The sequence below is a fragment of the Plutella xylostella genome, chromosome 28 (genome assembly GCF_932276165.1).
Source record: "Plutella xylostella chromosome 28, ilPluXylo3.1, whole genome shotgun sequence".
NCBI classification, from domain to species: domain Eukaryota; kingdom Metazoa; phylum Arthropoda; class Insecta; order Lepidoptera; family Plutellidae; genus Plutella; species Plutella xylostella.
Genome location: NC_064008.1, coordinates 4,785,685 through 4,799,211, shown reverse-complemented (window position 1 = coordinate 4,799,211; position 13,527 = coordinate 4,785,685). Strand labels below are relative to the sequence as shown.

At 40.5% G+C, this 13,527-nt stretch overlaps 1 long non-coding RNA gene across 1 annotated transcript; it reads left to right on the top strand.

The window, feature by feature from the left end:
- The first annotated feature begins 1,465 nt into the window (after positions 1-1,465).
- LOC125490932 lies at positions 1,466-3,570 on the top strand. The gene is made up of 3 exons (XR_007267975.1): positions 1,466-1,614; positions 2,118-2,125; positions 3,209-3,570. It is a non-coding gene; the product is annotated as an uncharacterized LOC125490932 (long non-coding RNA).
- Positions 3,571-13,527: the final 9,957 nt, after the last annotated feature.

The window sequence follows — 13,527 nt, the reverse complement described above, 5'->3', positions numbered from 1 at the left end:
CATTCACCATACTTGAGCCAAATATTTATTTAGTGACACCACCGTCTTATTTATGTTACTTAAGTTTCTTTTACGTAAGGTTGCCTGTAAGAGATCGCTCTAAGGCCGCCTATTATGGATTTTCCCTAGTCTTTAAGTATTTTTATATGTTTTGTGTTTAAGTGGTGTCAATAAAGTTATATTCTAATAATAAATCGCGTCCCCACTGCTGGCGCACGGGTCACCTTCCAATGAAGGAAGCGTATAGGCCTAATCCAGGCCAACACAAGTAAGCTTGTGCTCATAGAGTTGCCGGGTAAGTGGTCGACCCGACTGGCAGATGTTTTCATGCTGCTCGAAGGCCTCTGACGGCTTAATGTGTGCAGAAAACAACCACTTGATATCGCGGTCACCCATCCAATGGCTGAATGTGTTGCTTAACTTCAATGATCAGTTCACTGAAGCTAGCTCGACTAAGGACGCTTCGCATCCACAAGTATCATTCGTATAATGTGTAATGTCAGCACACACTAGCGATATAGTGCAAACCGCACTACCCAGCCTCTTCTTTCATCATACTCACACACATTATACATAACACATCCAAATACCTATCTGTTACCTAACCTCATGCACTTCTACCGCGTTGCAGATTAGATTCCGACTTTTTATTAAATCGCGGCGAATCTAGAGCTCTTCTCAAATCCACTAACTGGCGCTGACCACAGATTAAATTAATTTAAATGACCCACTGCGTAACCGGCGACCACATTAAATGAATCCGTACGTGGTCTGGTGGTTGAAGGTGTCTAGTTCGATTCCCGGGTTTGGAAATTCAACAATTATAGCTCGACAACTTCGTGCGCGACCCTCCTTGCGGGGTGACAGACGCGGAGGGGACGAGGTACCCAAGACGACAGCGGGTAGCGGGAGAGGTCGCGGGGGAGGACAACGCGTGCACTGCAAGTCATTATTACGGCAGACACTTAACTAACGGTTAACTTTCTTTTATAATTGTACCCTCACTTTAGAATATTTTCTTCATGAATAATGATTCTGCTTGAGTTAGCAAATTATTATATTTGCTGCCTCTTTGAATGAAAGGTGGCCTTATTATTCTCTAAATCTATGATAAGGCTTATTATGATTGAAAGTATGAAAGATTTTTGCAAGAGAAGTATGAATGTGTATGTAGTTTCTTTTAGTTATGAAGAAGTATTAGTTAAGCTGCGGATTTTGACTTTTAGGAGGTCAAAATCCTTGGGCAGAAAGGGGGGTAATGTAACGTTATTTATTTCTTCAAAATAAATAACTTACATAGTAGTAAATAATCTTCATAGTTTATTAATTTTAAGTATCGACTTTATCGATAACTTAATCTTCGCGTCGATAATTCTTCAAATTATCGACGCGTTCCCATCCCTAGCCAGCGAAGCGGTCTTTTGTTCATGTCCCCACCTCTCGCGGCAGCCCCACTCGGTGACCACTGGCTCTCGATCATTCGTCCACGGGCTACGGCATCGACTGCACGTGACCCTACCTCACGGCAGTCCTCTAGATGCCTAGCCCGCTCTAAAGTGTCGAATGACCTAGACTTTACCAGTGGTACCTTGTGCGTGTCTTCCCCAATATCGGGTAAGTGTGATCAGACTTGCTTAGCTCATTTTAGGAACCTATTTGTGTTTTAAACGTGTACTACTGTATTTTAAAAGTGTTAATTTAAATTTGTTTAACGTAGCTTCCTTTCTTGTTTTATTCGCCTGCTTACGCGTTAGCTAGCTTAACTAACTGCGCACTTATAACAGCCAAGATGGCGGATATGCAATTACGCATTATCATTTTGATGTTTCATCAGCTTTCCTGTTTCTTTTATTTTATATTTCTTTTATTTTAAATACGCTAGCTTGCTTAAATGCATTAAAGTACTTTTTATCAAAATTATGCTGCAGCTAGTGTACCGCTTTCGGCCTTTCTTAATAATTTCTATATTATCTTTAATTTATGTTAGGTATTCCGTTCTGGTTTCCACTGCCGCCTCAATCAAGCTAGATTAGGTACTCTGCTGTAGGTCTTGAGGACGGTATGTGGAACCTAGACGATAACGGTGTACTGATGCGTTGGATTTCCATCTTTTCCAGGGTCCAAGGTCCACGCTACTACCAGTGGCGGCTGGTGCCTCAGATACCCGGTGGTGCACTTTATGGGTTTAGTAAATTTTGGAAGAAAAATAGATTATTACAATTAGAAGTAAAAAAAATTATAAGTATATTATTTTTACCTTATTTATATTTTAAATCAATTCTGCATTCCTTTTTTGACGCGAAATTGCTTCTCCGCCGAAACGAAAACAACACACGGAAAGCAAAATAAAGCATTTAGTCTCTCACATCCACATAACCATTTCTTTTTATTGTAGGTACATTTCACTTTTGAAAATTCAGGTAGGCACTAGGCACTTATAAGTTTTATTTCTTGTTTGGCACTCCTATTTTAAGATGAGAAAAGGCCGACGCGGCCCAGCAGATTTAATGTCCAGTCTATTTTGAAATGTCCTATTTCTTTTTATGAAGTCAATATTGTATTTTGCACTCATTTTTACTCACACAAACACACTCACGAAATCTTTACTACTTTCTTAGTTAATATAATTAGAGTAACAAATTAATTACGTATTCGCGCGCGAAAGGTGAAACTGTGAGAATGACATGACAACTATGACAAGTGCATCGTTCGTAGGTCACGCCACCGGTCAAGGCCGCCGCCGCCCGCGCCTCCCGTGGCGTCATTCGTATTATTTCGGCAATTTCCGGTCGCGTGCGGCGCACGGATTTATCCTAGAACTGCATACAGTTTGTACTGAGCATCTTCCGTCTCACGCGCCAGGCGATTTCCATCCTGTTTCATACTACATGTAGGAGCTCGCCCCGTGCGACAATCCGAGCGCACGAGGCCGTTTTTGTTCAAGCAAAAATAAGATCTAATTCTTTCTCAGTAGAAATCAAAATAGGCCAGCGCGATTTAATTTAACTCGTAACGATAATCAGGTTTATGTAATTTCTGTTTAGGGTAGGTATTACGGTTGTTATATTGGTATTTTTTGTGGAGTTTTTTTTTAGACGTACCTAGTATGGTATAGGAAGAAGGAAGGTACAAATTTAGAAGGTTTTTAAATGGTAGTGCGTTGCACGGGCGCACTTGAGGTGCAGCCGCCACTGGCTACTACTCCAAGGTCCACGCTACTACTCCAAGGTCCACGCTTACGTCCACGGTACGGTTTACCGACTACACGGATCTGCTACGTGGCTTCTACGGCTCGCCCTCTCCGTGCTGGTTCGGCAACCCCCTACCTTCGTGTTGCTGACCACGCCGCGCAGCCGAGCTACACGCCACGCGCACGCAACGGCCACGTGACCTGCCTGCCTACCTACCTGGGCACTGGAGAAGAGGACTTCCACGCCGGTTGCGTTATCGGGATTCCACGCCGATACTCTTCGACTCAGGGGAGTCCCTATCCGTACCAACTGAAAACTGACTGATCGTGTAGTGTAGGCCTAACCCACACTTGACCTCTTAATAAATTTGTGTCAAGCTTAACCCTGGCTTCTCATTTCTACCTCTCCGATAGCTAGCCATTATTTCATAAGCGCGACACCTGAGACCATTAGTCTTAGTCATTAGTGTTGAGGCCAGAACCGCCACAATCCTTCGAATATTTACCTTTTGAATTTTAATAATCATATTATTATTATCTATGATTCGTCAATAAAATAACGTCAAAAACCACAAATCGTATATTTTACAAATAAATTAAATCGCATCATAAAACTATATTATACCATTGCTTGTTTACTAAATTCATTCGATTAGTCGAAACGTCAAATGGTCTCTTGAAATGTTGGCAGTTTGGGTGGACGGTGCATATTAAAAAATAAAAAGGTAAGGTGGGTGAGCAGGGACGGATTGTCATTAGGATTTAAATTATTGAACGGGTCGGTTGTGCACCTTCCGCAGGGATCACCACGTTTCGCTATCAAAGTTAATCCAACTGTATCAAGTGCATCCTCGTGTATTTTATAAGATTGATCGGTAATTCCGAATAAATCGAGTGTGTACTACCTATCTGTGCCTTTATTTCTGGGGTGTGATGATGAATGGCGATACCAACGAACTGGCTGATCGAATCATTGACCAACCACTGCTAGCTCGTGCCCACTCCCCGACAACTATATAATCTACCGGGGTTTTCTGTAGAACCGTGAGCCGAATGTTGGTTTGGCCGAGGTTTGGTAGAATGCAAAATCTGCTTACTCCCGAGTAACTGGTAGTTTACTCGGGGGGAAAATTTACTTCAGCTTGGTCAAATCCACCCTAAATAATGAAACTAGTTTTATGAACCTTTTTATTGATCAACATAATTTACTCTTACATTACGTCACAAATAGTGACACGTTATCGCGAGATTTATCCGAGCACACTTTTCTCCGTGTGTACTCGTGTTCTAAAATGTCGTGCTACCTCGCCCCCGCCACTTCTTTCACCCCGCAAGGAGGGTCGCGCACGAAGTTGTCAAGCTATAGAGATTCTATAAATATATTTATAGGTAAGTGCTGAATCTAAACTCCCTTCCTATACATATAAGCTTGGATTATTAACCACTACTGAATATATCTTGTGCAGTGTTTACTGTTTACCACTTGATATTTGTCATTGGTACACGTCACGGCCGGGATTTGAACCCGCAGGTCTGCCGTGAGAAGTCTGAGAAACGGGCGCATAAAGGCAGGGACAGACTACCACTGTTGCGTACGTGGGCTCAGTCTGTCCGTACCTTTACTTGACTGAGCTGTTGATAGGTATAAGCAGTTAATTCTATATAGGTATGTAAATTATATAACCCCTGATACGATTGCATTGATACAGTTTTTTTTCGATAGCCGGTCAGTGAATGGTGAATATCATTCAAGATCTGATATACATACGCTCCAGTACCGCGGCAGACACCTTTCCATACCTTTCATTGACGCTAAACTGGTTCTCAGTGTATCGACATAAGGGGATTATGTATAAGTATGAGTATAGATAGATAGATGCACTTGATTTGATTTTTTAAGCTTTTAGTTATCTATCGTCACGGTCTCGCTGTTTATGTGACTGAAAGTTGTACAAAAATAATACGATAGGCAAATTTACTATTGGTAAGTTTACCATAAGCCGTTTTCCCGTGAAAAATTAAATGATAAATATCATTAATCCATCATCCTTTCATACATACAAACTTTTACGTCTACTATTTTAGTAGGATAGATCGAGTGCTTGTAATAACTAAATCGATAAGTGCGTGTTAAAATGTGCTCTAAAAAAAAAACAATACTATAATGACTGCTAAGTACATCCAATTAGGGCCTAATAGAAGTACTTGCAAATATTTACTATAAATTACATCCGTTACCTCCATAATTGCATAATCAAAGAGAGAATAATTATCTAGGTACTTATGTACTTACAGTACATACATGTATGTAGGTTAAACATTAATAACAGTATTACAAAGGAAACAAAGTATAGATTTTTATTACTTAATGATTTACACCGACATTAAATTAATCATATTTTATTGCTTAATTAATACAGGTAGTAACTTATGTACATAGATAATATTCATCATCATCATCACCAACCCAAAGTCGGCAACTACTGGACATAGGCCTCTCCCTAATATTAACAAACCTGTTTTATTAAACAACACAAACACATAACCCGTAAACATAATACACTGCTGGACATAAGCCACATCCACGCTTGGCAAGCGGGTTGGAGGTATAAGAGAAATTTAACGGCTGGGTATAGAACCTGGGACCCTCGGCACGCTCAAAGTTACTAATACTTACGTATACAGGACGTCCCAAGTTAAAGTGCACAACATCCGAATCATAGTGACACTTTTCGTTATCCTAAACAACTTTTCTTCTACGACTTTTGGAAATTCGTGAAAAAAATTTACTCTCGACAGCAAAAAATCACATTACCAACAAAGTTTCTATGAATTAGCAAAAACAAAATTCGCTTATATTCAAAAGTCTGAGAACAAAAGTTGTTTGGAATGACGAGTTATGTGAGTTGTATCACTATGATTCGGATGTGCACTTTAACTTGGGACACCCATTATTATCTCTCTGCTATTTTTATTTACTGGCTAACCAAGCAATCGCACATACAAAATTTTTCTATTTTCAGAACCCGCTTTTTCTATTGTCCCACGCATCCCCAAAACAGGCCTATACTAGCGCGTCGAAATCACAATAATCAATTAATTAATTGTTTCAGACTAATGATTCCGTGACTGCAGTATTTAAATCGCTATGCACAATAACCAATAAGGTTTATGGACCAGCGGCGTGGTATATGCTCGTTCTTTTCATTAATATTATTACAAGTGTTACAACATTGCAATGCGTGTGAGAAATAGATACGTTAACGTTTGCTCTCATTTGCTCTATCCCTTAAAATATCGTAGTTTTCTCAGCGCTTTCGTGCTTCGGAAGGTGGATCCTGGTTGCTGTTTCGGCAGAAGGCCTTCGGGCAGCTTAGAAACATCTGACAGTCGGGTTGACCACTTACTGCCAGTCTCTATAACTCTATCTACCGATGACTGGTAGTTACTTCCATACATAAAGTTACAACCAGTCAATATCGTATGAAAGTAACTACCAGCCATCGGTAGATAGAGTTACTGAAACTGGCAGTTTCCCGACAACTCCCTCAGCACAAGCTTGCTTGTGTTGGGGTCCACCAACCCGCCTAGGTCACCGTGGTGGACTAAGGAAACCCGACCTCCAGGGTACCCCCAGGTACACAGGATACCACCAGGGCGTGATGGTTGATGATGATAAAAAGCAAAATTCCAATGGACTTATTGTAAGGTAGTTTACGCACAAGAGTTTTTATTATTTATTTTTCGTATATTATATGCTATACCTTGTCCAAATCACTCCTCATACAGTAGCGGGTCATTGCATAACACATAAAAATCCAAACTGTCACTACTCTGGATATATTCAAGGTGAAACAATAAAAAACTGTTCATTGTAAATGCATCCATTTACCCAATGATGAAATGCAATGGACAGGCGGGTTTTACTCTACATTTAGAAAAGTGAAGAAACGATAACTGTATTCCATCGGTATGCGGTACAACAAGATAGAGTCGTGGTTGGCGGTTTTTCGTAAGCTAAAGTGATCCCCCAGATGTGTATTTCAATATCGTAAAAAAATGTTGCGCAGTTCTTAAAAATAAATTCAAAATGCATTAAATTTTTATTAAAAACATTACACCTAAGTCAGTAACAAAGTCTTCATGAAACGAGCATATCAATCTGCTGGGCGTTAGTTTTTCATTAGTTTTTTTCAAGTAAACGTGAACTTCTTTCAGCGTTGAGCTGATACCTACATGAATAGATGCAACTCACTTTTTTTCATTAGTGGGCTATCTGGTGTCTTCATCTTCAATATTTTTTTATGTAACCAGTGCAGAAAGCCATAAGATAAATAAATAAAATATTATTGGTGGAACTTTTTCATGGTTCGCGAGTGTCCACAGACACTGTTAAACGCACTACTCGTAATAAACAGTTGCATCAGCAGTCATCCGCCGAGATGAAAGTAATTAAAACCACTTTCATAACCTCGTATTATGTTTCCGAACGCGCGGTGCATGGCCCGGTGCTCTAGTCCAACCACTAATGTCACTTGTGCAAGTTATCTTTTAATGTGCTTGGAGGTTTATCTATTCGTTTCTTTGATAAACAATATGAACTAGATGGAGGGTCACATACAAAAACAAAGCTAAATTATAGCTATGTATTTCGGGTACACTATTCTTACTTTGTTCGCTGTCAAACTGAGATAAATATTTTGAGTTTAAATGTTTTCAACCTAATGACAACCAAATGCACCACCAATTAACAAAAAAAATCCTAGAGACGTTTTTTTGTCTTCGACACTCCATCTAGTTAGTATGGTTTTTCGAAGATTCGTTTGGAAATATCGCACATTTACACTAGGTACATTACGACTTTAAAACTTCAGCATTATAAAAATCGGGATGTAAACCATAATCCTCATCCCTGTTTAGTACCTAGGTTGCTTGCAGATCAAAATATTTTGTAGAGTCGTGGCTGGGTTTTGTAAGTAACAACGTAAATCTTAATTCGTAAAACAATTTAAATTTATAGCCAACACTCTAATCTCGTGAATGGATCAACAGCGACTTGTTTCCTACTAACTTACATTTTATTACAAACGAATAAAGCTGATAATAATATCAAACTCTTAACTACTTACATAGAAAGTATGCAACTTATGCATTTCAAAAAGATTCTGCATTTTAAATTTACTAACATTACTAGATTTTCTCGCGAGCTTCGCTTCGCTCTACAATAATTCCCCTTCCGTGTGAATTCAGGGATAAAATTTCTATTAGTTAATTCAGGGTGTATATGAAATATTTCTGCTTACTAAACGCCAATTTCTTAAATATTGGTCCAGCCGATTACCCGTGACACAGTAACTAAACAAACATCCGTCAATCCACCCATGCTTACCAACTTTCACGTTTATAACATAAGTTGAATACAATCATCTCCTGCAACTAGGCCTTCCCCAAGAATCAACACAACCTTCGCCTTCCTCTACTAAACTATCGCCTAGGCTAGGCCTATCGAGAGCACCTACCTCAGATTTCACAATATAGGTACTTAACTTAATACCACAACTAGGTGAGCACACTGAGCACTGAGTTGTAATTAGGGGGATATGTACAAAGGTTCCACTCGGGCCCCATACGTGAACTTCACTCCCCCTCGGAATAGAATAGAATCTACTACATCTACCACCAGAAACGGGAGATAAGTGGGTTTATAAGTTGTGGGTCCGGCGCGGCGGGCAGATTATGACACACACCTCCTATACCTACCTCGTGGCATCCACCGCGGAAGCACCAGCTTGATGGATGTAGCTGATGCTGAACGCATAACACCTAATGTAGCAGACAATTATACCTATTTACTGAGCCTCGTAACGATTCTATAACGTATTCATGAACAATTAATAGTCATTATACGTTGGCGTGATGGAGCTTGTTGTTACTGGATCAACGTCAAAATTAATGACTTCATTATCTTATAGCCACGTTAAATAAAACGTTATTGGGCTAAGTATATTGACATATTAGTATCTGTAGCCGCACGTTTAAGACCAAGTTCGGCTTCGCAAGCCACGTACGAGCACATGCCAGGAACTGACAAGGTGTCGCCGTCGACGGACACGTCGTGGAGGACATCATCGAGACTATCGAATGTTGCTCAATGGCAGGTTTGCACTGAGTTGTGCATTAGTTAGTACATAATCGCAATGCTTATTATGTAGGTAAGTTCAGTTAAATGAGCCAAAACATAATTATGATTTCCTATAGGAAACATTCACTTGATTTATAACCAGCAGCCGTCTTACTTTCCAAATGCTTCAGAGATGGATTAATAATAATAGGATACACTTCGTTTTTCAGCTATCAATATTCACATACCAAATACACAAATCATTGCTGCCTGTCTTATCTCATCAAGATTAGTCAACTGTACTGGAGTTCTGAAAAATTCTACGAAATTCCTCATTGCATGTATAGTTTTAGGGCCTACTTACATAGTTCGGGCGCTTTTGTTAAAGCCCCTGTAGGTCAGTTTTAAAAAGGTCTATTGAAGTCTATTCTCTACAGTCTACAGGATGTTGTCAAAATAAAGAGAATGAACTTTGCAACTTTTGGAAATTATTGCTTAATCTACTCAGCAGAGCTAGGAAGGGGAAAAATATGCGCAAATTTTCCGATGTTGTATAGGACCAAAGTTAACTACTATACAACTTTTGAAAAACCCTTTACATTGGTAGATAATACTTAGTTGAAAAACCCTTTACATTGGTAGATAATACTTAGCAATTTTTACTTCACCCCTCTCCAATTTCCTTCAGAACCTTGCTCTATTAAATTAAACTTAATCTTGAAAGTAAATACAGTGATTATGAATGACTATATTCGACGTCCGCTCCAGTTCTTGAGCGGAACTAACAAGAGATGTCTTCATGGGAACCTTGGTGGTTGCGATACATGCCTGCACAATGCCGACATTTTATAATTGTAATTATGTTTACATCTCTGATACTCATCGCATTTTGGTAAGTAGGTAGGTACTTATCATTATGAAACTGTTTACTGCAGTGGTGGCAGCGGTGGTGGAGTAGAGAAAGAAATATCAACCATGAATTACCGAAGCAGACAAATATTATAGAAATTTTCCGCCAAATTTAGGTTTTCAGGAAAATTTTGGATACAAAACTTCGTAGAGATTAATTTTCTGTTTTTGTCTTATGTTTTGTAATGTAGGTACCTAGGAGATTAGTTTGGATTTAGTTTGAACTTGTTAAGCATAGGTAAAAAAATAGGATTAAATAAAAATACCGTGGAAAATAACCGAAAGTCGTAGAACAAAAGCCGAATACTTATAAATTAAAAATCAATCATGTTTTCAGCATCCAATTTCTCACACCCACAACCCCGCAAAAACGTGCCATCAAAAGCATTATTTCCGCTTAAGAAAACAAACCGTTCCCCTCCCCACGCTCGCAATATCCCATTTAATACCGCTCCATTCTGCGCTCACATAAAGCGGGGGGCACACAATGTCTTCGGGAGGACAGCGGCCAATCACGGCAGAGCCGGGTGGAAACTTTGTGGAAATTCAATTAAACTTGAGCGCCGCTTATCTGATGAGGCCGTGGAGAGACGGTAGCTTGCGAGATGGGTAGGGTTGTCTACGAGGTTATGTTTTTGGGGGTTGGATGGGTAAATTTTGTGAATTTAGTAGTTAAAGTATTTGATTTCGGAAGGTGGAGAGTAGACTAATGGTTAGAAAATAGTTTGGTACTTACTTTCTTCTTGGTAAGCGTGTCACGTATCGACAATACCTTATTCAACGTGTTAATGTACTGTGCAGATATAGTAGATTAGGTACTTACTTAATTGCTATTATGATTATGACATCCTTACCTTATCTATCATCTTTTTACCAAATAAATCAGTCGATCGGTTTATCCCATGACATACTTATGCAATTTTAATACTTACCGAAACACAAAAAAAAACATTTTGACTTAGGCAGCTAAGAAGCTAAATCCGAAAAATATCATTATTTTCAACAACAAAAGTGAGCAGTTGAGCACACCCCTAAACCGTGGTCTAAATTCCCATCAGCGTAGCGCGCAAGTGTAAGGCCCTGTCGCCTTATCGAGCCGCTTCAGCGCACGCCCGGCTCCAAGGCACGCCCGGCCCGGCCGGATTATCCGGACACTCCCCGTTGTGCACCCGGCTTTATGTACGACGACAGAATAAGCCGTGTTGTACGGAGCACGGAGTATAGTGGGTTTAGTTTTGAGTAAGTATATTTGGATTGTTGTTGAGTTTAGTGTAGGTACTTTGGTGAAGAAGACAGTTGCCTTATGTAGAGTTAGGTGTTTGAGATTATAGGGTTAAATATTTCTCTTCTTAAAATTGATGTGGAGTGTAGAAGAGTTGGAGATATATAGGAATAACGTTATGTCGCCCTTTAAAGTACCTGATGATTGACGACAAAAGAAAGATGTGTGTTGTTATATAATTAAAGTCGCGGCAATGGACGATTTTTTCCTGATTTCCGTTTCTATTTCTACATACTCAATAAGCAGGCGATATTATTATGACGATGCCGATGGTCCAATACATCTACCTAACTCGATCCCCGATTGTCTTAGGCATTAACACAGACAAGTCTATATCTGGCTTCCTGCAGAGAAGTACCGACATTATACTGTCGGCATGTCACGTACCCTTGGGACTAGGGGTGGCGTATCGTCCACCGCAGTCCATCTTTATCTAAACGCGCAGCTTACTCAGATTTAGCGCCTGTGACTACGCACTGAGCAATACGAAGTGTTTTTGCAACACGTTGCTATATTTTATGCCAGGAATTGTTAATCGCTATTTGGAGACATTAGATTGCCACGTTTCTTGTTTAAGCTGCTATTCAGAAATGTAGACCTAGAATAAGTTGATGCCTATGTAAAGTAGGTAGCTATTATTGCGAAAAATTATTATTCATTTCGTACAGTTAAAATTGAAATGAAAATTAAATGCCATAATTCGAAATCGCACTCGCATTCATTCGGCGAGTGCTGATAACGCAAAAGTGAAGGGTATTAAAACTGACATTTTAATTTTAATTACCACCTCATTGATGGAAAATGCAACAAACTATCAGCGCCTGAACAGGCGATAAAATGTACTGATTTAATACGGATTTAATCGGCGATATTAAAACGATCGAGTTTTCCCAACAGAGGATTTCATTGGAAAAACCGCACAGAGGCCGTCCGTTTCCAAACGTAACTTGGGAATATTTCCATCGTTCTAAAATAACCCTGAATGCGAAACAACACAGTTCAGAATCGAATAGAGCGAAGGTAGAGTTGTATGAAATAAATAAAATTGTGGACGTTATAGGTAGGTGTGTGAGAAAAATGGGAAAACGGTGACAATGGGACGAGTGAGAGCCGTAATAGCGAGATGAAAGCGTGGTGGTGGAGTGGGCATAGGGTTGCTGAACAAATATAACTACCAAAAATCTTTTTTACTAGGTATATAAGACTAAAACCTAATGCACTAACTAGATCACTTGCTGTAGCGTGTAGCTTTCGGAGAGGCCGACACGCCCAGCAGTGGACTTCTTTAGGCTAATGATGATTAAAGACTAAAGTAAGTAGGTGCTGATGAGTCTTACATCCACTACTGTTGGAAATAGGCCTCTTCTAACCCCCTGGCCACAGCCAATTGCGGCGCGGCGTGCGGCGCGGCGAGCGGCGCGGCTAGCGGTGAGCGCCGAAAACAAACGCTAGACAACGTACGAAGTATGCCACAGCTAGCCGCGGCGCGAAATGCGGCGCGGCTAGCGGCGCGGGTTGACTGGCGCGGTGCGCGGCGGCGGCGGGCGGCGCGGTGTGCGAGCGAAACAAATGTACTAGAGAGTATCGAGGCGGCCACAGCTCAAAGCGGCGCGCGCGGCGGCATCAAGTGGACGGACTAGCCAACGCGCGACCAAAACAAATAAACGCCGCCGCGGTCGCAACTGGTCGAGCTGTGGCATACCACCGCAATCCGCACCGCCCGCTGCCCCTCACGCCGCACCTCATCCCGCACCGCTGAAAGCTGTAGCCGCGCCGCACGCCGCGCCGCAATTGGCTGTGGCCAGGGGGTAAGGAGTACCACAATACTGGTGACGGTGAATGTTATAAGTTGGGTGTGTATTTAGTTATATTTTAGACAATGCGCGCTGCCGTTTCTGTGACTAGTACGCACCATATAGCTAAGAACAAGACTACACTGAAAGATCATACTACATATCATAATACATACTACCATTCAGTATTTATGTAATACCTTTGAAGAAATTTATCATTTTTTACTCGTAC